This window comes from Rattus norvegicus, chromosome 11 (genome assembly GCF_036323735.1).
Source record: "Rattus norvegicus strain BN/NHsdMcwi chromosome 11, GRCr8, whole genome shotgun sequence".
NCBI classification, from domain to species: domain Eukaryota; kingdom Metazoa; phylum Chordata; class Mammalia; order Rodentia; family Muridae; genus Rattus; species Rattus norvegicus.
The window spans coordinates 57181126-57203357 of record NC_086029.1 but is presented as its reverse complement, the minus strand read 5'-3'; the positions used below and the strand labels follow the sequence as shown (position 1 = coordinate 57203357).

The following is a 22232-nucleotide window of genomic DNA, read 5'->3' as shown; positions in this document are numbered from 1 at the left end:
GCACGTGTCCTTGTTATATGTTGGAGCATCTTTTGGGTATATGCCCAAAAGTCGTATAACTGGGTCCTCACGTAGTACTATGTCCAATTTTCTGAGGAACCTCCAGACTGATTTCCAGACTGCTTGTTCCAGCTTGCAGTCCCACCAACAGTGAAGGAGTGTTTTTCTTTCTCCACATCCTTGCCAGCATATGCTATCACCAGAGTTTTTTATCTTAGTCATTCTGACTGGTGTGAGATATAATCTCATGTCCCACAAGATTGTGTATGTTGTGCCTTCATTTCCATTAAATCTAAAAAGTCTTTATTTTCTTTCTTTATTTCTTCCTTGACCAAGTTATCATTGAGTAGAGCCTTGTTCAGCTTCATGTGTATGTGGGCTTTCTGTTGCTTTTGTTGTTATTGAAGGCCAGCCTTAGCCTGTGGTGATCTGGAATCATTAGTGATAGGATGCATAGGATTATTTCTATCTTCTTAAGGCCTGTTTTGTGACCAATTATATCGTCATTTTTGGAGAAGGTACCATGAGGTAATGAGAAGGTATATTCTTTTGTTTTAGGATGAAAGTGTGTGTGTGTGTGTGTGTGTGTGTGTGTGTGTGTGTGTGTGTGTGTGTGTGTGTGTTAAATACATTTGGTTGATAACTTCTGTTAGTTTCTCTGTGTCTCTGTTTAGTTTCTGTTCCCATGGTCTGTCCATTGCTGAGAGTGGGGTGTTGAAGTCTCCCATTATTATTGTGTGAGGTGCAATGTGTGCTTTGAGCTTTAGTAAAGTTTCTTTTATGAATGTGGGTGCCTTTGCATTCAGAGCATAGATGTTCAGAATTGAGAGTTCATCTTGGTAGACTTTTTCTTTGATAAGTATGAAATCTCCTTCCTCATCCTTTTTGATAACTTTTGAGTGAAAGTTGACTTTTATTTGATATTAGAATGGCTATTCCAGCTTGTTTCTTGGTACCATTTGCTTGGAAATTTTTTTTCCAGCCTTTACTCTTAGGTTATATCTGTATTTGTCACTGAGGTGCATATCCTGTATGCAGCAAAATGCTGGATTCTGTTTACCTATCCAGCCTATATCTTTTTATTGAGGAATCGAGTCCATTGATGTTAAGAGATATTAAGGAAAAGTTATTGTTGTTTCCTGTTATTTTTGTTGTTAGAGGTGGAATTATGTTTGTGTGGCTATCTTCTTTTGGGTTTGTTGAGAGAAGATTACTGTCTTTCTTTTCTAGGCTGTAGTTTCCCTCCTTGTGTTGGAGTTTTCCATTTATTATCCTTTGTAGGGCTGGATTTCTGGAAACATATTGTGTAAATTTGTTTTGTCTTGGAATATCTTGGTTTCTCCATCGATGGTAATTGAGAGTTTTGCTAGATAGAGTAGCCTGGGCTGGCATTTGTGTTCTCCTAGGGTCTGTATGACATGTGCCTGGGATCTTCTGGCTTTCATAGTCTCTAGTGAGAAGTCTGGTGTAATTCTTTTTTTTTTTTTTTTTTTGTTCTTTTTTTTTGGAGCTGGGGACCGAACCCAGGGCCTTGCGCTTCCTAGGCAAGCGCTCTACCACTGAGCTAAATCCCCAATCCATCTGGTGTAATTCTGATAGGTCTGCCTTTGTATGTTACTTTTTCCTTACTGCTTTTTTTTATATTCTTTGTTTTCTGCATTTGGTGTTTTGGTTATTATGTGACAGAAGGAGTTTCTTTTCTGGTCCAGTCAATTTGCAGTTCTAAAGGCTTCTTGTATGCTCATGGGATCTCTTTCTTTAGGTTGGGGAGGTTCTTTATTGAAGATATTTACTGCCCCTTTAAGTTGGGAATCTTCTATACCTATTATCCTTAACTTTGGTCTTCTCACCGCCCGTCCTGGATTTCCTGGATGTTTTGGGTTAGGAGCTTTTTGCTTTTTGCATTCTCTTTGACTTTTGTGTCAATGTTCTCTATGGTATCTTCTTTTATCTCTTGTATTCTGTTGGTGATGCTTGCATCTACGACTCCTGATCTCTTTCCTAGGTTTTTATCTCCAGGGTTGTCACCCTTTGTGATTTCAGTATTGTTTCTATTTTCATTTTTAAATCCTAGATGGTTTTGTTCAATTCCTTCACCTATTTGGTTGTGTTTTCCTGTAATTCTTTAAGGGATTTTTGTGTTTCCTCTTTAAGGGCTTCTACTTGTTTACCTGTGTTGTCCTGTATTTCTTTAAGGGAGTTATTTATGTCCTTCTTAAAGTCCTCCATCATCATCATGAGATGTGATTTGAAAACAGAATCTTGCTTTTCCAGTGTGATGGAGTATCCAGGACTTTCTGTAGTGGGAGAACTGGGTTCTGATGATGCCAATTAGCCTTGGTTCTGTTGCTTAGGTTCTTGCTTGCTCTTGCCTCTCACCATCTGGTTAGCTTTAGTGCTATCTGCCCTTGCTGTCTCTGACTGAAGCCTGTCCCTCCTGTGATTATGGTTGTGTCAGAACTCCTCAGAGTCCAGCTGTCTCTGTGATCCTGTCATTCTGGGATCCTGTGATCTTGAGATCCTGGGTGTGTCAGAGCTTCTGGGAGTCAAGCTGCAACTGGGATCCTGAAATCCTGTCATGACCAAGCTCTTGTGATTCTGTTGTGTCAGAGCTCCTAGGAGTCAAGCTTTCTCTGGGTGTTGCAAGAGTGGGTGGGGAGCCAGAGCCCTGACTTTGCTCTGGGCATTGGAACCTGTGCCTCTCTGAGCAAGGATTCGTGTTTCCCTGGTTCCTGTGAGGGTCCCAGTTATGCCGGGTGTTGGGAAAGACGTTTTGGCCTTAACTGTGATCTTGAGTGTGTCAGAGTTCCAGTGCTCCTGGGTGTGTCCCATGTCTTGAGAATTGAGCCTCTGTGATTCTGTGATCCTGGGTGTTACACAGCACCTAGGAGTTGGGCTCCCTCTGGGTGCTGTGGGAGTGGATGCAGAGCCAGCGCCCCAGATCTGCTCCAGGTGCAGGTTCAGATCGGAAGGAACCCATGTCACTGGTTAGGCAGGGGTTCCTGTCTACCTGGATCCTGGGGACCCAGTTACTCTGGGCCCTGGGGAAGCTGTGGCCTCTTACCTGTGATCCTGGGCATGCTAGAGCACTTGGGAGTGGGACTCCCTCTGGGTGTTGTGGGACTGGGTGTGGAGACAGAGCCCAAGGTCTGCTCAGGACACAGGTTCAGACCAGAAGGTCCTTATTGGTCTTTTACTTATATATTTTATTTCAAAAAGACAGAGACAGAGACAGAGAGACAGAGAGAGAGAGAGAGAGAGAGAGAGAGAGAGAGAGAGAAGAAGGAAGAACCTAGCTTCCATTAAGTAGAAAATAGCCCACAGTAAGTAGGCTAATAAGTCTAAGAAAGGTGGGAAGTGGTAAGTGGTAAGTGGATGACATCTAGGTAAGGCAAAAATAATAATTACAAGTCATCACATTGCCAGAACAGTTTGGCTTAATTGGATTTGTCTTGTCAAACTTGTATTAGAATTTCAGTTTCAAGCCTAAAAAATACTGTCTTAGTATTCTTCTTATTATGCCCAGGCTTTAATATATTGTAAAAAAGAAAATAATTAAAACTTCATGTGCACATTGAAAAAGAAAGGAAGGAAGGGAAGGAAGGGAAGGAAGGGAAGGAAGGGAAGGAAGGGAAGGAAGGGAAGGAAGAAGAGAGAAAGGGAGGAAGGAAAGAAGTAAGGGAGGGAGGAAAGAAGTAAGGGAGGGAGGAAGGAAGGGAGGGAAGAAGGAAGGGAGGGAGAGGGGGAGAGAGGGAGGGAGGCAGGCAGACAGCAAGCAGGGGCTGTGGTAAAGTAAAATGCTCTTGACTCTTTTTCCACAGCCAGGCTAAATCCTCAGGCAATACCATCTCCCTTCTGAGAACCACTTAGCACGTAGCTGTTTATCTTAAACAGTCTCACTCACTCACCACGCCCTATTTTTCATGTCACCCCCACAAAAACGTAATTATAAGAGGCAAGGCCAGCAAGAGTTTTCATAATTAGCACCACATAGATTATATCAAGTTTCAGTGCATTTCTCCACAGTCTAACCTGTCCTTGGCTCCACCTTCTTAGACACGTCCCGAGATACAGAGAACAGTCCTGAACTCATGGGACAGAATTGCAAGCCTCTGAATCTCTTCTCATGGTCCCTTTCTCTTGGAAAGAAAAACAAAAAGCAAGCAAACAAACAAGCAAACAACAACAACAATAGCAATAAAAGCAAGCTAGAGCCTCCTCCAGTACATAATTATGGGAAGAAAATAAAATTCTAAGCAACTATGCCTGGGGTTGTGGGTCTTGTAGCAATTATTAGACCCTGGGGGTGAATCAAGTGAACTATTCTAACCCTGTGATGATAATACTCACTTCCATTCTCCCCACATTCCTTCAGCACCATCTGACTACCCTTTCCATAGCAGTTGCCACTGGGAGTGTCCCAGTGTTCCTGGACCATTGGTGGGAAAACAATTTTCACAAAGACTGACCCTTTCCTTCAGTCTGAATTTCTCCAAGAGTCAAGTGTTGATTACATACTGATAGTGACACCCCATTGTGATATGCTAGTTGAAGCTTCAATACAAACGCATTTTCTAGTCAACAAGAATCTAATAAGTTTTAAGGAAAATGTTCCCACTTCTGCACAAGCAGAGTGGAAAAGAATGTCTGGGCTCAGTTCGTGTCAATCTGAACAAAACTTGTTCTGGCAGGGAATGTCTTAACAAAGATATGCAGAGGTTAGAGAATGTCATGCTGACCTTCGGGGTTAGGGAGGAGTGAATCAGACACACAGCCCAGGGACTCAAGTTAAAAAGCTGTCAAAATTATAAAGAGAGAAGAGATAGCCAAGCTCAACCTGCAGAGCTCAGTTGTGGACTGAAGACCTGCTGTTCAGACAAGGACCTGTATAGACCCTAACCTCTGATAATGAAAACGTCCTTGACTGTCATCCTCCACCACCACCATGCGAATGGGATGTGGCCCTCTTCACTTTGCCATGTACCATATTGGGGTTCAAAGACTCTGAACCTTAGCCCTACTAAGATGTCTAATAGGTATATGATGTATGATAGCCCTACCTCCCCATAGTAGCCCTTACTATGACTTTTGAGTCTTATTCATTTGCCTCAGAAGATTAGTGCTGCCTCTCCTACTAAACTTTACTATCTGTTACTCAGAAAATATCATGTAGTTGGGTAATAACTTAACTGCGTTTAACTTGCTGTAATCCAATGGACGGGTTTCAAATATGGGAAATATTTTTGCTTAAACAATGATAGATATCAAAGACAAACTCCTCCTCAGAAGCCAAAGCAAATATCTACACAGACAATGGTCTGGCAGTCTCTGTCTTGTTTATACAAAATGTGAAACTGAAGTCAATTAATTGTGGAAATACTTCCACTTGTGGAAATACTCCTTGAGGGTGGCTAGGTAGTGACTTTTTCTTTAAACACAACTGATTTACTGTTTTGAGGTGCCAGACATTGTGGATTTTACCTGAATTGGGAGTAATTTTTTTTAACTCATATAAGTATTAAAAATAAGACTAAGTGACTAGAAATAGTTGGATTCTTGAGGAAGTTACTACTTTATGATTTGTTGTCATGTATGACTAACCCCATAGACTCATGGATTAGGGGTCTTCTAGTATGACTGGGATGGGCAACATCCTTGATTCCCTTTGATGTTGTTATCTCTAAATGATTAAGTCTAACTAGTATATAATGAAAAGCAATTTATTCCTCACAGGCCCGAACCATAAGGTAAGAAGGTAATAGTTATGCTTCCTCCTAATGACCAGAGAACAATGCCTTATAAAAAGACAACATGCTAGCTGGTACAACCTCTTCCTCTCCTTATGAAACCATTAATGCCATTAAGAGGCCCTGCCCTTATGACTTCACCTAATCCTTATCACTTCCTTACAGGACCTACTGCCACATTAACATACAGAACTGGGAATTAAATTTCCACAATTTGAATTTGTAAAGGATACATTGACACCTACACCAAAGCAGCCCTCAATTCTGGTATATCATTAGTTTCCTCAAAAGCCTTTGCTCAACAATATGATGCTGATTCCTCCCAGGAATCCCCTAAGGAGTCTAAGCTCCGCCCCCCTTCTCTCTAAAGCTCTCTCCACTTCAAATGTTCTGTTCTAATTCTAGTCATCTTCATTCTCCCTCAAGTTCTCCTCACCAATGTTTAGCTCAAGAAATCTGAACTCTACCTGTTCTGAGACGTTTCTCCCTAAGATAATCTCTCCAGGCAAAGACCTGAAACAGGGAGAATTCACATCTCTTTTGCTTTATGAGTTTTCTTCAGTTTATGGGTTTTCTTCAGTGCTTCATTACCAGGGTCATAGAAACCACTGACATATTTTTAATTATAACAAACCAAAGATAAATCTAGCTATGTTACTTATCTGTAGTAGAAGGGAAATGCTTTAAAAGTCAGCCCAGTTTTCATTGAATATGAATATTACAGAGCAGAAATACTCCTTTAACCATCTTTAAAGAAAAGACCTTGAACCACCTACCTCAGAGTCATCTAGAATTTGACAAAAAAAGCACACTGATATATACTACTTAATATTAATATTAAATATAAATTGCTCAAAACTAAAACATAGGAGTTGCCACTGTGATGACAATTAATTAACAAAAGACAAAAGAATCGAGCCCAGTCCTTGTTTCTGGGTACCAGCTCCCTTCAGCCTTGTAGATGGCGGTGTGAGAGGCCAGTGGCAAGAGGAGACAGCTTGTTTGAATTCAGCAGGTTTGTTCTTTGTAGCACTCCACGCTAAAGTAAGTAGGAAAAAAAACGACCAGATTCATACCTGTAATAATTGCATTCACGTATTTGGCAGGAAGCAGCAAAGGAGGAAGAGAAGCATACACAAGAGGAAACCCTGCCAAAAACTGAAAGGAAATCTAGAAAAGGGGAATGAGTCAAAGCCTGAGGAAGAGCCAAAGCCTGAGGAAAAGCCAGCGGAAGAGGAGGAACCAGAAGAAGAGAAAAAAATCAGAAGAAACTTTTTGGGAGAGACTGCTTCAGTCTCTTCAGGATTTTAAGGAGGATATACACACCAGGCATCTGAGCAGTGAAGATGTGTTTAGAGATGTGGATAAGCTAGGTGAGATCAGGAGAGTGAGAAACAAACTAATAGTGATGCGTTGGAAGGCCAATCGAAGCTATCCTTACCCCTATTTAATGTAGCTTGGCTTGGTTTCCTTTTTATCTGCTGTTACCACTGCAATCTAGCTTTCTTTTGATTAGCATTTTCCTGCTAAGACCTTTACCCATCTTCCTGCATTGAATCTGTTGCTGTTAGTGGCTTTGGCTATATCTCTTGTTGTCTGTATCTTACTGTTGATTATATGTCTCTGGCTTTTAATAGAAAAGCTTTACTGATTTGCTAAAAAAAATAATATGGGAATATCATATTTTGAAAGACAGGGTATGTTACATATATGCACATATAAACTTGTGAAAGATGAATGATCTTCCTCTCTTTATTTGTATTTACCATATTTCTAAAATGAACATGCATTATTCTTGCTAAAAAAGAATAAATATCTAATAACTAAAAATAAAAAAAGACAAAAGAATCATCTTCCAAGAGTCCAGTAATCATCAGAGTAGACAATAGAAAAAAGGTCCAAACTACTGGCAGGTAAGATTTCTAGAAGCCATGGCTCTCTGTGGCTCAGTGAATCATTTTGACTGTACCTGGTACCTTGGCATTTTTGTTGCAGGCATGCACAGTGATGAGATGAGGTGAGAGTCCTAGTTGCTTCCATACAGAAGATTCTCTGGATGGCAATCATCAAAGGCCAAAGCTATAATCACAGGAAACTGACTATAAGCACTGGACAACAGCAACCATGCTTCCTTGTAAACAATCCTGCCCAATGGGAGCAAGGTAACTATAATGGACTATCTTCATTTTATTCCCCAATCTCAGAGGCATTTGGAATGAGCTGTCTGAAGTCCTGTATTTTCTGAAGGAAACAAACAGTCTAAAAGCACTTCTGAGACATGAGGCATCTTCGCACGAAGGTGGCCAGAGGAGCATCAGGTTATAACTAAAGCTAGGTTGGCCAGAGCTTTTCTGGGATCTTTTAAACCTCACATGTTGCTCATTCTGAATTTAGTGAAAGGTTCTCACTGCCCAACAGGCAGTGATGGAAATGCTTGTCCATGTTTGATCTAATACAAAATAATGTTATGGTTGGGGGTGACCACACATGAGGAACTTTATTAAAGGGTCTTAACATTAACAAGGTGGAGAATCGCCTTGCAGTCTCCATCTGCACTCAGAGCTTTGGCTGTTCCACAGCTCTCAGACACAAAACCTGCCTGCAGAGAGCTGGTCTGCCAGGAGTGTTCTCACTCCAAAGATCACAGGTTCACAGGCTCATGGGCTCAGAGGCCCACAGCTCCAGCCAGAGACAACAAGACCAACTAGTATCAGAGATAATCAGATGGCTAGAAACAAGATCAAGAACCTAAGCAACAGAAACCAAGATTAATCTTGGTATCATCAGAATCCACTTCTCCCACCACAGCAAATACTGGATATCCCAACAGACTGGAAAAGCAAGATCTGAGTTTAAAATCACATCTCATGATGATGACAGAGGATTTTTTTTTTCAGCATGCATTTCTTTTTTTTTTTTTTTATTTTTTTTTTATTAACTTGAGTATTTCTTATATACATTTCGAGTGTTATTCCCTTTCCCGGTTTCCGGGCAAACATCCCCCTCCCCCCTCCCCTTCCTTATGGGTGTTCCCCTCCCAACCCTCCCCCCATTGCCGCCCTCCCCCCATAGACTAGTTCACTGGGGGTTCAGTCTTAGCAGGACCCAGGGCTTCCCCTTCCACTGGTGCTCTTACTAGGATATTCATTGCTACCTATGGGGTCAGAGTCCAGGGTCAGTCCATGCATAGTCTTTAGGTAGTGGCTTAGTCCCTGGAAGCTCTGGTTGCTTGGCATTGTTGTACTTTTGGGGTCTCGAGCCCCTTCAAGCTCTTCCAGTTCTTTCTCTGATTCCTTCAATAGGGGACCTATTCTCAGTTCAGTGGTTTGCTGCTGGCATTCGCCTCTGTATTTGCTGTATTCTGGCTGTGTCTCTCAGGAGCGATCTACATCCGGCTCCTGTCGGTCTGCACTTCTTTGCTTCATCCATCTTGTCTAATTGGGTGGCTGTATATGTATGGGCCTTGACAGAGGATTTTAAGAAGGACATAAATAACTCCCTTAAAGAAATATAGGAGAACACAGGTAAATAGGTAGATGGCCTTAAAGAGGAAATACAAAAATCCTTAAAGAATTATAGGAAAACACAACAAAACAGGTGAAGGAATTGAACAAAACCATCCAGGATCTAAAAAGGAAAATAGAAACAATAAAGAAATCACAAATAGAGACAACCCTAGAAATAGAAAACCTAGGAAACACATCAGGAGTCATGGATGTAAGCATCACCAAAAGAATACAAGAGATTGAAGAGAGAATCTCAGGGACAGAAGATGTCATAGAAAACATTAGCTCAATAGTGAACGAAAATGCAAAAAGCAAAAAGCTCCTAACCCAAAACATCCAGGAAATCCAGAACACAGGGAGAAGACCAAAGCTAAGGATAAAAGGTATAGAAGAGAAGAAAGATTACCAACTTAAAGGGCTAGTAAATATCTTCAACAAAATTATAGAAGAAAATTTCCCTAACCTAAAGAAAGAGATGCCCATGAACATACAAGAAACCTTCAGAACTCCAAAAAGATTGGACCAGAAAAGAAATCCCTACCTTCACACAATAGTCAAAACACCAAATGCACTAAACAAAAAAGAATATTAAAAGCAGTAAAGGAAATAGGTCAAGTAACATATAAAGGCAGACCTATCAGAATTACTCCAGATTTCTCAACAGACTATGAAAGCTAGAAGATCCTGGGCAAATGTCATGCAGAAGAGAACATAAATGCCAGCCCAAGTTACTGTATTCAGCAAAACTCTCAATTATCATGGATGGAGAAATCAAGATATTCCATGAAAAAAAAAAAACAAATTTATACAATATCTTTCCAGAAATCGAGCCCTACAAAGGATAATAGATGGAAAACTCCAACACAAGGAGGGAAACTATACCCTAGAAAAGGCAAGAAAGTAATCTTGCAACAAAGCAAAAAGAAGACCAATAACAATAAAAAACAACAGAAAGCCCACATACACATGGAAGCTGAACAATGCTCTACTCATTGACAACTCTTAGCTCTGAATGCCTGGAAAAAGAAACTGGAAAGAGCATACACTAACAGCTTGACAGCACACCTGAAAGCTCTAGAAGAAAAAGAAGCAAATTCACTTAAGAAGAGTAGATGGCAGGAAATAATCAAACTCTGAGCTGAAACCAACCAAGTAGAAACAAAAAGAACTATAAAAAGAATCAACAAAACCAGGAGCTTGTTCTTTGAGAAAATCAACAAGATAGATAAACCCTTAGTCATCCTAATCAGAGGACACAGAGTGTGTACAAATTAACAAAATTAGAAGTGAAAAGGAAGAAATAACAACAGAAACTGAAGAAATAAAAAAAATTATCAGATCCTATTACAAAAGCCTATACATAACAAAACTGGGACACCTGTATGAGATGGACAATTTTCTGGACAGATTCCAGGTACCAAAGTTAAATTGGGGTCATCTAAACAGTTTCATAACCCCTAAAGAAATAAAAGCAGTCATGAAAAGTCTCCCAACCAAAAAAACTTCAGGAGCAGATGAGTTTATTAAAGAATTCTATCAGACCTTCAAAGAAGACCTAATACCAATACACTTGAAACTACTCCACAAATTAGAAACAGAAGGAACACTATCCAATTCCCTTTTTGAAGCCACAGTTACTCTTATACCTAAACCACACAAAGACCCTACAAAGAAAGAAAACATCACATAGATTACCTTTATGAATATTGATGCAAAAATACTCAATAAAATTTTTGCAACTGAATCCAAGAACACATTAAAATGATCATCTATAATGATCAAGTAGGCTTCATCTCAGGGATGCAAGGATGGTTCAATATATGGAAATCCATCAATGTAATTCACTATATAAACAAATTCAAGGAAAAAATCCACATGATCATTTATTAGATGCTAAGGAAGCACTTGACAAAACTCAACACCTTTCATGATAAAAGTCTTGGAAAGATCAGGAATTTCAAGGCCCACACCTAAACATAGTAAAAGCAATCTACAGCAAACCAGTAGCCAACATCAAACTAAATGGAGAGAAACTTGAAGCAATCCCACTAAATCAGATACTAGCCAAGGCTGCCCACTCTCTCCTTACATATTCAGTATAGTACTTGAAGTCCTAGCCAGAGCAATTAGATAACAAAAAGAGGTCAAAGGGATACAAATTGGAAGAGAAGAAGTAAAATATCACCATTTGCAGATGATATGATTGTATACTTAAGAGACCCCAAAAAGTCCACCAATGAACTACTAAGGCTGATGAACAACTTCAGCAAAGTGGCTGGCTATAAAATTAACTCAAATAAATCAGTAGCCTTCCTCTACTTAAAGGATTAACAGGTTAAGAAAGCAATTAGGAAAATGACATCCTTCATAATAACCACAAATAATCTAAAATACCTTGGTGTGACTCTAACCAAGCAAGTGAAAGATCTGTATGACAAGAACTTCATGTCTCTGAAGAAACATTTCAAAGATCTCAGAAGCTGGAAAGATCTCCCATGGTCATGAATTGGCAGGATTAATATAGTAAAAATGGCCATTTTGCCAAAAGCAATCTACAGATTCAATGCAACCCCCATCAAAATTTTGACTCAATTCTTCATAGAATTAAAAAGAGCAATTTGCAAATTCATTTGAAAAGTAAAACATCCTGGATGTTGAAAACTATCTTCAATAATAAAAGAACTTCTGGGGGAATCACCATCCCTGACCTCAACCTGTATTACAGAGCAATTGTAATAAAAATCTGCACAGTATTGATACAGAAACAGGCAGGTAAAGCAATAGAATAGAATTAAAGACCCAGAAATGAACCCACATACCTATGGTCACTTGATCTTTGACAAAGGAGCTAAAACTATTCAATGGAAAACACAGTATTTTCAACAAATGGTGCTGGTTCCACTGGAGGTGAGCTTGTAGAAGAATGCAAATTGACCCATTCTTATCTCTTTGTAAAAAGTTCAAGTCCAAGTGGATCAAAGACCTCCACATAAAACCAGACCCACTGAAGCTAAGAGAAGAGAAAGTGGGGAATAACCTTGAACACATAAGCACAAGAGAAAATTTCCTGAACAGAACACCAATGGCTTATGCTCTAAGATCAAGAATCACCGAACAGGACATCATAAAATTGCAAAACTTCTATAAGGCAAAGGATACTGTCAGTAGAACAAAATGACAATCAACAGATTGGGAAACAGTCTTTACCAATCCTACATCCGATAAAAGGCTAATATTTAATATATACAAAGAACTCAAGAAGTTAGGCTCCAGATAATCAAATAATCCTATTTTAAAAAATGGGATACACAGCTAAACAAAGAATTCTCAACTGAGGTATACCCAATCTAAGAAGCACCTAAAAGAATGTTCAGCATCCTTACTCATCAGGGAAATGCAAATCAAAATAACCTTGAGATTCCACCTCACACCAGTCAGAATGAATAATATCTAAAACTCAGGTGACAATAGATGCTGGTGAGAATGTGGAGAAAGAGGAAAACTCCTCCATCATTGGTGAGACTGCAAGCTGGTACAACCACTCTGGAAATCAGTCTGGCTGTTCCTCAGAAAATTGCACTGAGGTGCCAGCAATACCCCTCCCGGGCATATACCTAAAACATTCTCCAACATATAACAAGAACACATGCTCCACTATGTTCATAGTAGCCTTATTTATAATAGCCAGAAACTGGAAAGAACCCAGATGTCCTTCAACAGAGGAATGGATACAGAAAGTGTGGCACATCTACACAATGGAGTACTGTTCAACTATTAAAAATAATGACTACATGAAATTCTTAGGCAAATGGGTGGAACTAGAAAATACCATCCTGAATGAGGTAACCCAGTCACAAAGACTGCACATTGTATGTACTCATTAATAAGTGGATATTAGCCCAAAAGTTTAGAATATCTAAGAAAAAAAATCACAGATCATATGAAGCCCAAGATGAAGGAAGATCAAAATGTGGATGCTTGAGTCCTTACTATAAGGGAAACTAAATAATCACTGGACAAAGAATAGGGACAAATAGTGGAGCAGGACTGAAGAAAAGGTCATCCATAGACTGCCTCAGCTGGGGATCCATCCCACATGTGGCCCCCAAACCCAGTCATTATTGCTGATGCCAAGAAGTACATGCTGACAGGAGTCTGATGTCGGTGTCTCCCGAGAGGCTCTGCCAGAGCCCTATTGATACAGATGAGGATGCTTGCAGCTAACCATTGGACTGAACAAGGGGAGCCCAATGCAGGAGTTAGAGAAAAAACTGAAGGAGCTGAAGGATTTTGCAACACCATAGGAAGAACAACAATATCAACCTACCAGACCCCATCAGAACTCCCAGGGTCTAAACCACCAAACAATGAGTACACATGAAAGGACCCATGACTCCAGCCACATATGTAGCAGAGGATGGAATTGTCCAGCATCAATAGGAAGAAAAGCCCTTGGTCCTGTGAAGGCTCGTTTCGCCAATGTAGGTTAATGCCAGGGTGTTGAGGTTGGAGTAGGTGGGTGAGATGGGGAGCAACCTCATAGAAGCAGGGGGCAGGAATGGGAGAGGGGGGAAAGGGGGATAACATTTGAAATGTAAATACATAAAATAGCCAAGAAAAATAAAATTAAAAAAAAAAGAAGGTTGAGATTCACTGTCTTAGTGGTCATGACACATAGGTTGAGGACCACTGATCTAATAGATGGAAGAATAAACAAAAGTGTGTATCATATCCTCAATCACTGTTTGTTCTTTTAACCACTTTTCCCCCAAAGCCTGAACACTTGTATTAATACTGGGGACACCTAGTGAGCAAAGTGGAAGAGGGCAGAAACCACATACTTTAGACACAGGGACCAGAAGCCCCAGAGCTGGAACTGACTTGACGGTTAGGAGCACGCGCTCTTCTTTTTTTTTTTTTTTGGTTCTTTTTTTCGGAGCTGGGGACCGAACCCAGGGCCTTGCGCTTCCTAGGTAAGCGCTCTACCACTGAGCTAAATCCCCTGGAACTGACTTGAAAACCTCCCTCTGAGGCTTTGCTTCCATGCCACCAGGCAGGCTTCCAAAGGAGGGAAGCAAGCAACGTAGCCCTACCCAGCTATGATGCCTATGAATCACAACAACCACCAGGGTCCAATAACCCTAAGGGTGAAGTACTGGTATGCATGACTTGGTGGTAGCCAGCAGCTCTTTAATTGAACTTAAGACCTGCTCAACAAGAGTGAATGCTGGGATGATACTGGTAACCTAGGTAATTACCCAGGGCTAGTGAAGTCACGGACCTTGAAGGAAAGCCTATAACTTTATTAAACTAGCACTATCCCAAAGTGCATTCTAAACATTTGTCCTTATACCCACAAATACTTGTTAGCCTTAGATTGAAATTCTGAATTAGCCACTGTATGACCGTAGAAACCTTACTCTCTCCACGTTTCAATACATCATTTTCCAAGTGTGCGTGCAAGAGTCTACCATCTAAGGTTAACAAACACAGTAATCACACATGTGTCTTTCTGTGAAGTAAACACATCATAGCAAGCATGGCCACACAACTGTCTAGTTCTAGAGCAAACAGCGTAGACAAAGGCCAGCACTATATACCACTTCATTCTCATAGTGACTGGAAGAAATAGGGACCAACAAGCCCACAATCTTACTAAGGAAGAAAAGCATTATGCATGTAAGACGTAGCCCTATGTCTATGCATGTAAGATGTGCTGTGGGTAAATTTGGTATAATATTTTAATTTACTGTTCTGGGGATATTTAAGGCACCAATGTCTTTTGTAAAAGAAATATTTATCTGAAATTGTGAAATCTTACATATCATGAACTTTTGATTTCAATTCTTCTACTGAATTTAATTCAAATTCACTTTTCCCTGCATTGTTCTTAAACAGCTTTTCTTCTGAGAGCTGGGTGTATCCTATCTCTGACTCATCCATCAAATTCCTTTCTAACTCTCACTTTGTCTGTCCCTAAATTAGATTTCATTGTTTGGGATTAAAGGTGTGTATAAAAGGGTTCCAGCCAGGATTAAAGGTGTGTACTAAGGGTGTGTCTGCATTGCGGCCAGATCACAGAGACTGAAAGGTCCTTAGATGAGATCAGAATAGCCATGTTGATGGATTAAAAATCCTCTACAAATGTTCATTACAGAAAATATACTTTGTGATAGACTCTGGGTCAAAGATAGACAGTCCTTACACAAAAGGAACAGTGTTAGTTTGGCAACTGATTGATGATTCAAACCAGAAATGGGCTAATTTTACTTTCAGGTCATCAAGAATGAATAGGGAAACTTCTTACACAGGTTACTACTCCCAAGAAGTAAATACAGCACTCAGGAATATTGGCTGTGAAGCTTGGAGTTAACAAGAGCACAGCATAAATCAGGGCTGGAACAGTGAGTGAGTAGACACAGGAAGGAAGCTGCAGGCTGAAAAGTACCCTCTGTAAACATCCCAGAAGAGGTCTGATTTAATTTTGTTCATTTATTTGTTTAACTAGGAACTTGGATGGAATTTTCCTCCAACAGGGCCTATTGGCCTATTTCTAAGTGCTGAGAGAAAGGGTACCAGCTCACTTATAAGAACACCAGTTGGAAACTCAACAGCTGTGTTAATACCATAGTGCTAGTCTGTAGAATAGTCTGAGGAACTGTGTAATCTTTTGGAGGTGACAAGGCTAACCAACCAAAAGAGGCTGAAATCAGAGTCTGGCACAATTTCCTTTCAGGAGATCATTTTTCATAGGCATAGCATTTTTCTAAAAAAAATCTATTTTCTGTCTATTAAAGAGAATCATGTATAATAGTGTAAATATTTTCTAGAACCTGTGGAATTTCAGGCATAATAGAGAAAGGTACAGATAAAGTCACTTTGTTTCTTGTCAGGAAATTACTACCTTATTCTAACTCATCACCTTTAAATTTTTTCTCTTGAAAAAAAAAATCCACAGAGGACAGTCATCTCTGCTCAGGACAGCAAGAACAAGAAGGCATTTGCACAGGCCAGTCCAAAGTGGTGATGGGTGGTTTGGGAGAAAAGACTCATTGTCTTCTACGGTTTTCCTGAGACAGCTAAGTGTAAAAGTCCATAGCTGGCTCTGGAAAGCCAAAGGTGACTTTACACAAGTGGTTCACAGATCAACAAACAGTCTGAGAGGAAACCATGCACACAAACCCCATGAGACAAGCTTCTCTGGATGCCAGGATGACCTTAGAAAAAGAACAGTTGTCATCTGCGTGTCAACATCTTTTCTCCATGACAAGATAATCCTCGTGAAGATCTCTGTGCCTCGACTGTCAGGTTGAAGTGTGTATAGTATATATTGTTGAGATCTTTGTTGAAGCAAAGCCAGAATAGTATGATGAAGTCCCACTTAGAACCTTTAATTAAGCTGAAAAGAGACTTGTAGAGAAAGTCTGAAAGAGTAAGACCTAACTGTGAAAAGGAGGTTGTGTGTTGGCTGCTCAGCTTTCGGCCCTGCTGGGTGTGGCTGTGCACACCTGTAAAAGCAGAGCTCCGGAAGCTGAGACATTGGCTTCAGCTGATGAATGCTTAGCTCTGTTGATTTTTGCATTTGATGGTGCAGTACTTCGTGGCAACAGCATTTAGAGGAAAGCACCTATTCGACGTAAATCTGGGAGCAGAATGGAGGGAGAAGAGAGGCCATGGCCCCTATAACCTGATTCAAGGGCCTTTTAATAGTTATTCAGGCTCAGAATTTCTTTCATTCCACTTGCTAACTGGCTAATTGACAAATGACATGGCAAGGAGTTTCTGACAAATGAATAAAGAGTGTATGCAGTCCTCTGGCTGGGATGTATGCTTGCAAATCGTTCTTGTGAAGCTTTGGGGGTGATCGAGAGCTAGGTACTCTAAAGGATAAAAAAAGAGGATTGTGCTTCTACACCCAAAAACTCAGTAATACACCAGTCATCTCCTAGGTCCGTTTTCAATGCAGATAATCAACCAATTGACACCAACTGATATACATTGAGTGTGTACTTTAAATCCAGAATACTACAGTTGAGCTATGTTCAAACAAGATAAGAAGACAGATGTTTGCCTCCAATGAAACTTATTTCATGTACAAATATAATTAATCTTGTTTCTACTCGGGCCTCTTCGAATTTAATCAGTGCAAACCTGGATCCAGTGTTCCTCTTTTCACTGACTAGTTGATTCTTCCAACCACACACTAGAACAATGAAACTTTGCGTGGTGGGCATTTGATGCCAGGACTCAGGAAGGTAGGACAAGAGAATTTTCATTTGAAGCAGCTTAAGCTAAAGAGCAAAACCCTACAACTAAGAAAGGAGGAGGAAGTAGAAAATAAGAAAGAGAACAAAGTGGGAAAGAAGGAGGAGAGAAGGGGGGAGGAGGAGGAAGAGCCAGTTTCTCATATACCTAAGACTGTGTAGCCTAATGGTTAAAGCCTGAGGGTCTGGTGTTAGACTCTATGCCTACCTCTTATTTACTATGAGTTGTGGGCAAGTATTTTAATCTACCTGTGCCTCTGTGGGGTAGCAACCCTCAAAAGGTTTCCTTCTGAGACAATACCATGAGCTGGATACTCAGAACACTTGCTAACTGTTAAATGATCAAAAATAATAGCTAGATGTCTCAAATAGCCATCTGTGCACAATAGACTCTTCCAAAACTAGTAGGAGAGGAATATATGACCACCCAATGGAAAAAGACCCTGACGATCATTCCACAGATTTTTATCACAGGGTCATAATGATTCAGCATCTTGCCTGAGGTCAGGCAGGTGGTCAGCAGGCACAATGTCATTGAGGGAAGGGACAAGAACTCAAACCTGACCCTTCACTTGCATATATGTCATATCGATAGATGGTTTTTATTAACAGGGTGCTAAAGATCTACCTGCACATGTTAGGTCTATTATGAGAACAGGGCAAGGTTCTAGCAATCACACGCCTGTCAAAGACTTCAAAGTGGCCTTTGTTAATGAAAAATAACAGCCCAGCGTACCAGAACACTAGAACAGAGCTGGAAGACATCGCTGCCAGGTGTTCACACTGCCATGTCCTGCTGAGCGTCTAGCCTAGCCCACCCCGGCTGCAAGAGGCGAGCATGTTGGGTGAGCTGTGGAGACGTATCATTTCACTAAGCCACCACTTGGCACTGGTGTCATTTCGGTTTCCCAGGCCCACATCAATCTACTTCACAAACTCTCCTTCGCTGACAACCCAACCCCTCTTAGGGTGCTCGCACTTTCAACAGAAGCTTACCTCCATTACACACACACACACACACACACACACACACACACACGATTTCTCGTAGATTTGCTCAATGCTCCAAGGACAGCTCCACACCCTCTAGCAGTTAGTTGCACCTTTGCCATATTTTGCCTTGCTCCTAGATGCTCTCCCACCCCTATGACCCCTCCCCACACCGCCCCATAAAACAAACTGGCAAAACCCCTTCCCAGACACGGCAGTGTTTCCAAGAAACCAACCTACATTCAGATAGTCTTTTCTATCATCTGCACCCCAGAACCTTCTATATCTCTAAGGCCCCCACCAGTTCTCCTTTGCTGTCCGTACATGATGCTTTCTCTTTCACAACCGTATGTCACACCTGGCTAGCAAGTGTGCGGAACTGGATAAACCCTGGTTTCTAGGAGGGAAGTCGGAATGCTGCTTGAAGAATCTGATGCACAGAGGCCAGGGAGGAAGGCAAAAAGGAATGAAAGGCAGCAAAGCAAGGCTGGCCTAACAACTGGCATGTTTTCACTCAGTACTCTAGACCCTATCAATATGTATGATCACTTATTATCCACACATTATAAAGGAGAAAATTGGGGAGCAGATGGGGATCTACCATGAAGCTATGAACGGATGGAGACAAGCTAGCTCTCATTGCCTCTTTGCGATAATGTCGTTCTAACCCAGCATCCCTAAATCCTCTGTAATTGTGGACCAAAACATGCTCTAGAAGTAATCATTCTTGCTCCAAATTCCCACCCAGGGCTTTAAGAGCCAGAAATTAAAGATCTACTTGAGGGAAGTCTTCCCCAAACAGTAAACAGCATGCACTGTTACTCTGAACTTCGAAACACATTACTCAGACAGAAGAAATCATAGATTTTCAGAAGGAATGGGCCTTGAGCCACCCACCAGGAGGTCAGCATTTTCCACCACCTCATTGCTAAATCAGTAGAGCCCTCTGTAATAGCGCACGTATAATAAACACCATGGATACTGTTTTTGATGGAACAACAGGTTAATTATGTAATTATAGGATTGCAGACACGTCGAGCGGTCTATCACTTGTTTAATTATTGTGGTAATAATCTAAAAGGAATTTGGTTCTCCCTTTTTGAGTTAGGATATTTGCCCTTTCAACTACATTCAAACTTAAGTGAAAGATCTGGTAAATCTTTTATGTCATTCAAGTTGTAAATAATTTGTCAAACGTTGTGTTAACTCCAAATACATCAGAGAGTTTTCTCAGTCATCTATCAAAATAGGGAATGGAGGACAGGAGGAGGAAGAGGAGGAGGGGGAGGAGGAGGAGGAGGGGGAGGAGTAAGAATAAGAATAAGAATTATTTAACTTTGGGATGAAGAAAGGTTTACAACAAAACACCAGTCAAAAATTTGTTCTCAAGAAACCTTATACTAGCACCAACCCTCGTCAATTTTAAATAGCAAACCAAACATTTTCCACAAAACAGAAAAAAAAAAAAAAAAGAAGAAGAAGCCCGATGTCCCTGCAGTCTTTCCCAGCGTGAGATGTTTTTCTCCCCTTAACAAACAGAAGTCTGTGGAGAAGAGCAAAGGTGCAGGCTAGAGAGCTCAGCAGGACAAGGAGGAGGATGTCCCCAAGTCTTCAGAACTTACCCAGCTTGGCCTGTTTACTCACACCTTACTGGGTCCCCACTTTGTCAGTTAGGATCAGAAGGCAGCTGGACTTTTGTTGCCGTTTCTGTTCTTTTGATCGCAAAGCCCCATGAAAATTAAACTGTGTTGATGTGATGTGGCCTCGCCTCAAATAGGGGAGAAGAAAAGGATTCAAGCTTGGGTTGCTGATTGCTTCTTGGGAAAAAAAAATATTTAAGTAGTAAGTGGCTAGCAGGAGGCTACGTGGGGGACGTGCCTTGCTGGTGGCAGGCCTGGAAAGGGCCCACAAACTTTCTCGGCACAGCTGTCCAGATGTGCTTCATCTGGTTTCCCGGCGGGGCACTGGCTGTGGCTGCGGTTGGAGGCAAAGCCTCCTCCCTGGTTACCGATTGGTGGAGCAGCCTGCCACTCCTGTGGGCTCAATCTGCCTCCGCCCACTAGGCTACTCGCCTCCTAGAAAAGAATTTAGCTGGGCGCTCTACGCTGTGCAGTCGCTGATGTGGCACTGCGTGGCAACGGGGTCTGGGGAGTGGTGGTTGGAGCAATCGCCAGAACTCGGAGCTTGCCCCTGCCCTCGCTCCTTGACGGCAGGCCTTGTAAGGAACTAGTTTGTTTAAACAGAGGAATCGCTACCGATTGAGGCAAGGAATGGAATCAGTAGCTTAAGGGGGTCGAAGAAGGGGTTGAAGAAGTGCGTTACCCACGCCTCCAAAAGGGCGGTCCAGTCCCGCCTCAAAGATTTCCTATCCACACCTTCCCTGGTGAGAGAAAAGTAGGAGTTGAAGAGAACTAATTGGGGAACCAGTATTCTAAAGATTCAGGAATAATGGACCTTTTACTAAATCAGAAATGTGGTCGTTTCCAGAGAGAAGCCCTGGGTGGGTGCTTAAAAAAATGCTTGAGGTTTACTCGCTGAGGTTTGCTTTCCTGCGGACAGGAGTAATTCTTGGGAAGACAAGAACTCTCATTTTGACCTGTTAGAACTATAGAATCGCACCACGCATGTTTTGATTCTGTATGAGGTCATTGAAGTCATTTGTGTCCTGTGTTCAGCTCTCAGAATTATTTGTAATCGGTCAACGGTCCTCCTCCTTTCATGGAAAGCTGCTTCATAATGGGCTGATCACCAAGGATAAACTTGCTTTTTATAAATTACCGTTAACAGATACCACGTTTATTGACTACTAGGACAGGCTCCTCACAAAAGAAAAAAAAAAGATTCTGCTTGCAGGAATGTAGATTTCCCAGAGCAATACATAACTAGCCCTCTTAGACTTATACCGAAGTCAGCATGAAGAAATTCGGGAAGGCTGACAGAAGGCACACACACTAGAATCTCAGCATTCAAGGGGCCACATCATGGTGAGGCTGTAGGTTAACTTGAACTTGAAGCTGAAGATGTCAGTCTGGACCTAGAATGTCCCCAAAGGACATGAATTAAAGCCTGAGAAAGTAGAACCATCAAAGTCAAGATATGACAGAAAAAAGTTAGGCCACTGTGAAGCATTACCTTTTTTAAAAAATAAATAAATAAACTTATTCACTTTACATTCCGTTTACTGTCTCCCTTCCCTGTCATCCCCTCTCACAATCCTTCCCCCATCCTTGCTCCCCTTCTACTCTGAGCAAGTGGGAGCCCCTCTGCACACACCTCCACCCTAGCATTTCAAGTCTCTGGGAGCCTAGGTGCTTCCTCTCACTCTGAGGCCAGACAAGGCAGCCCAGCTAGAACATATCCCACATGCAGGCAACAGCTTTCGGAACTTGAATAGCTCCCATTCCAGTTGTTTGGGACCCATATGAAGACCAAGTTGCACACCTCCTCTATGTGAGTGAGTCTAGGTCCAGTCTGTGTATGATAGTGGTTCAGACTCTGAGAGCCCCAAGGGTTCAGGTTAGTTCACCCTGTTGGTCTTCCTATGGAGTTTCTATCCCCCTAGGGGCCACAATCCTTCCTCCTATTCTTCCATAAGAGTGTCCAAGTTCCATCCAATGTTTGGCTGTGGTAGAGCATGGTCTTAAAGGATGTATTTGTCCCCAGCCCTTTCTAGTCTCTCTTTGCTGACTAGGCATGAGCCGACTTCCTCTACCACGCGTTTCAGC

General features: G+C 41.4%; 1 protein-coding gene and 1 pseudogene across 3 annotated transcripts in view; one reads left to right on the top strand and one right to left on the bottom strand.

Annotated features, from left to right (window-relative positions):
• Positions 1-21672, bottom strand: part of Tmem45a (transmembrane protein 45A) — an 86945-nt gene extending 65273 nt beyond the window's left edge. For 2 of the 3 annotated variants that reach the window (XM_039087884.2, XM_039087886.2), the window contains exon 1: positions 20130-21672. The gene's annotated coding sequence lies outside the window, so the exon portion shown is untranslated. The remainder of the gene's footprint in view (positions 1-20129) is intronic. The other variant, NM_001350002.1, reaches the window with a different exon arrangement.
• Tceal9-ps1 (transcription elongation factor A like 9, pseudogene 1) lies at positions 6709-7360 on the top strand (annotated as a pseudogene).
• Positions 21673-22232: the final 560 nt, after the last annotated feature.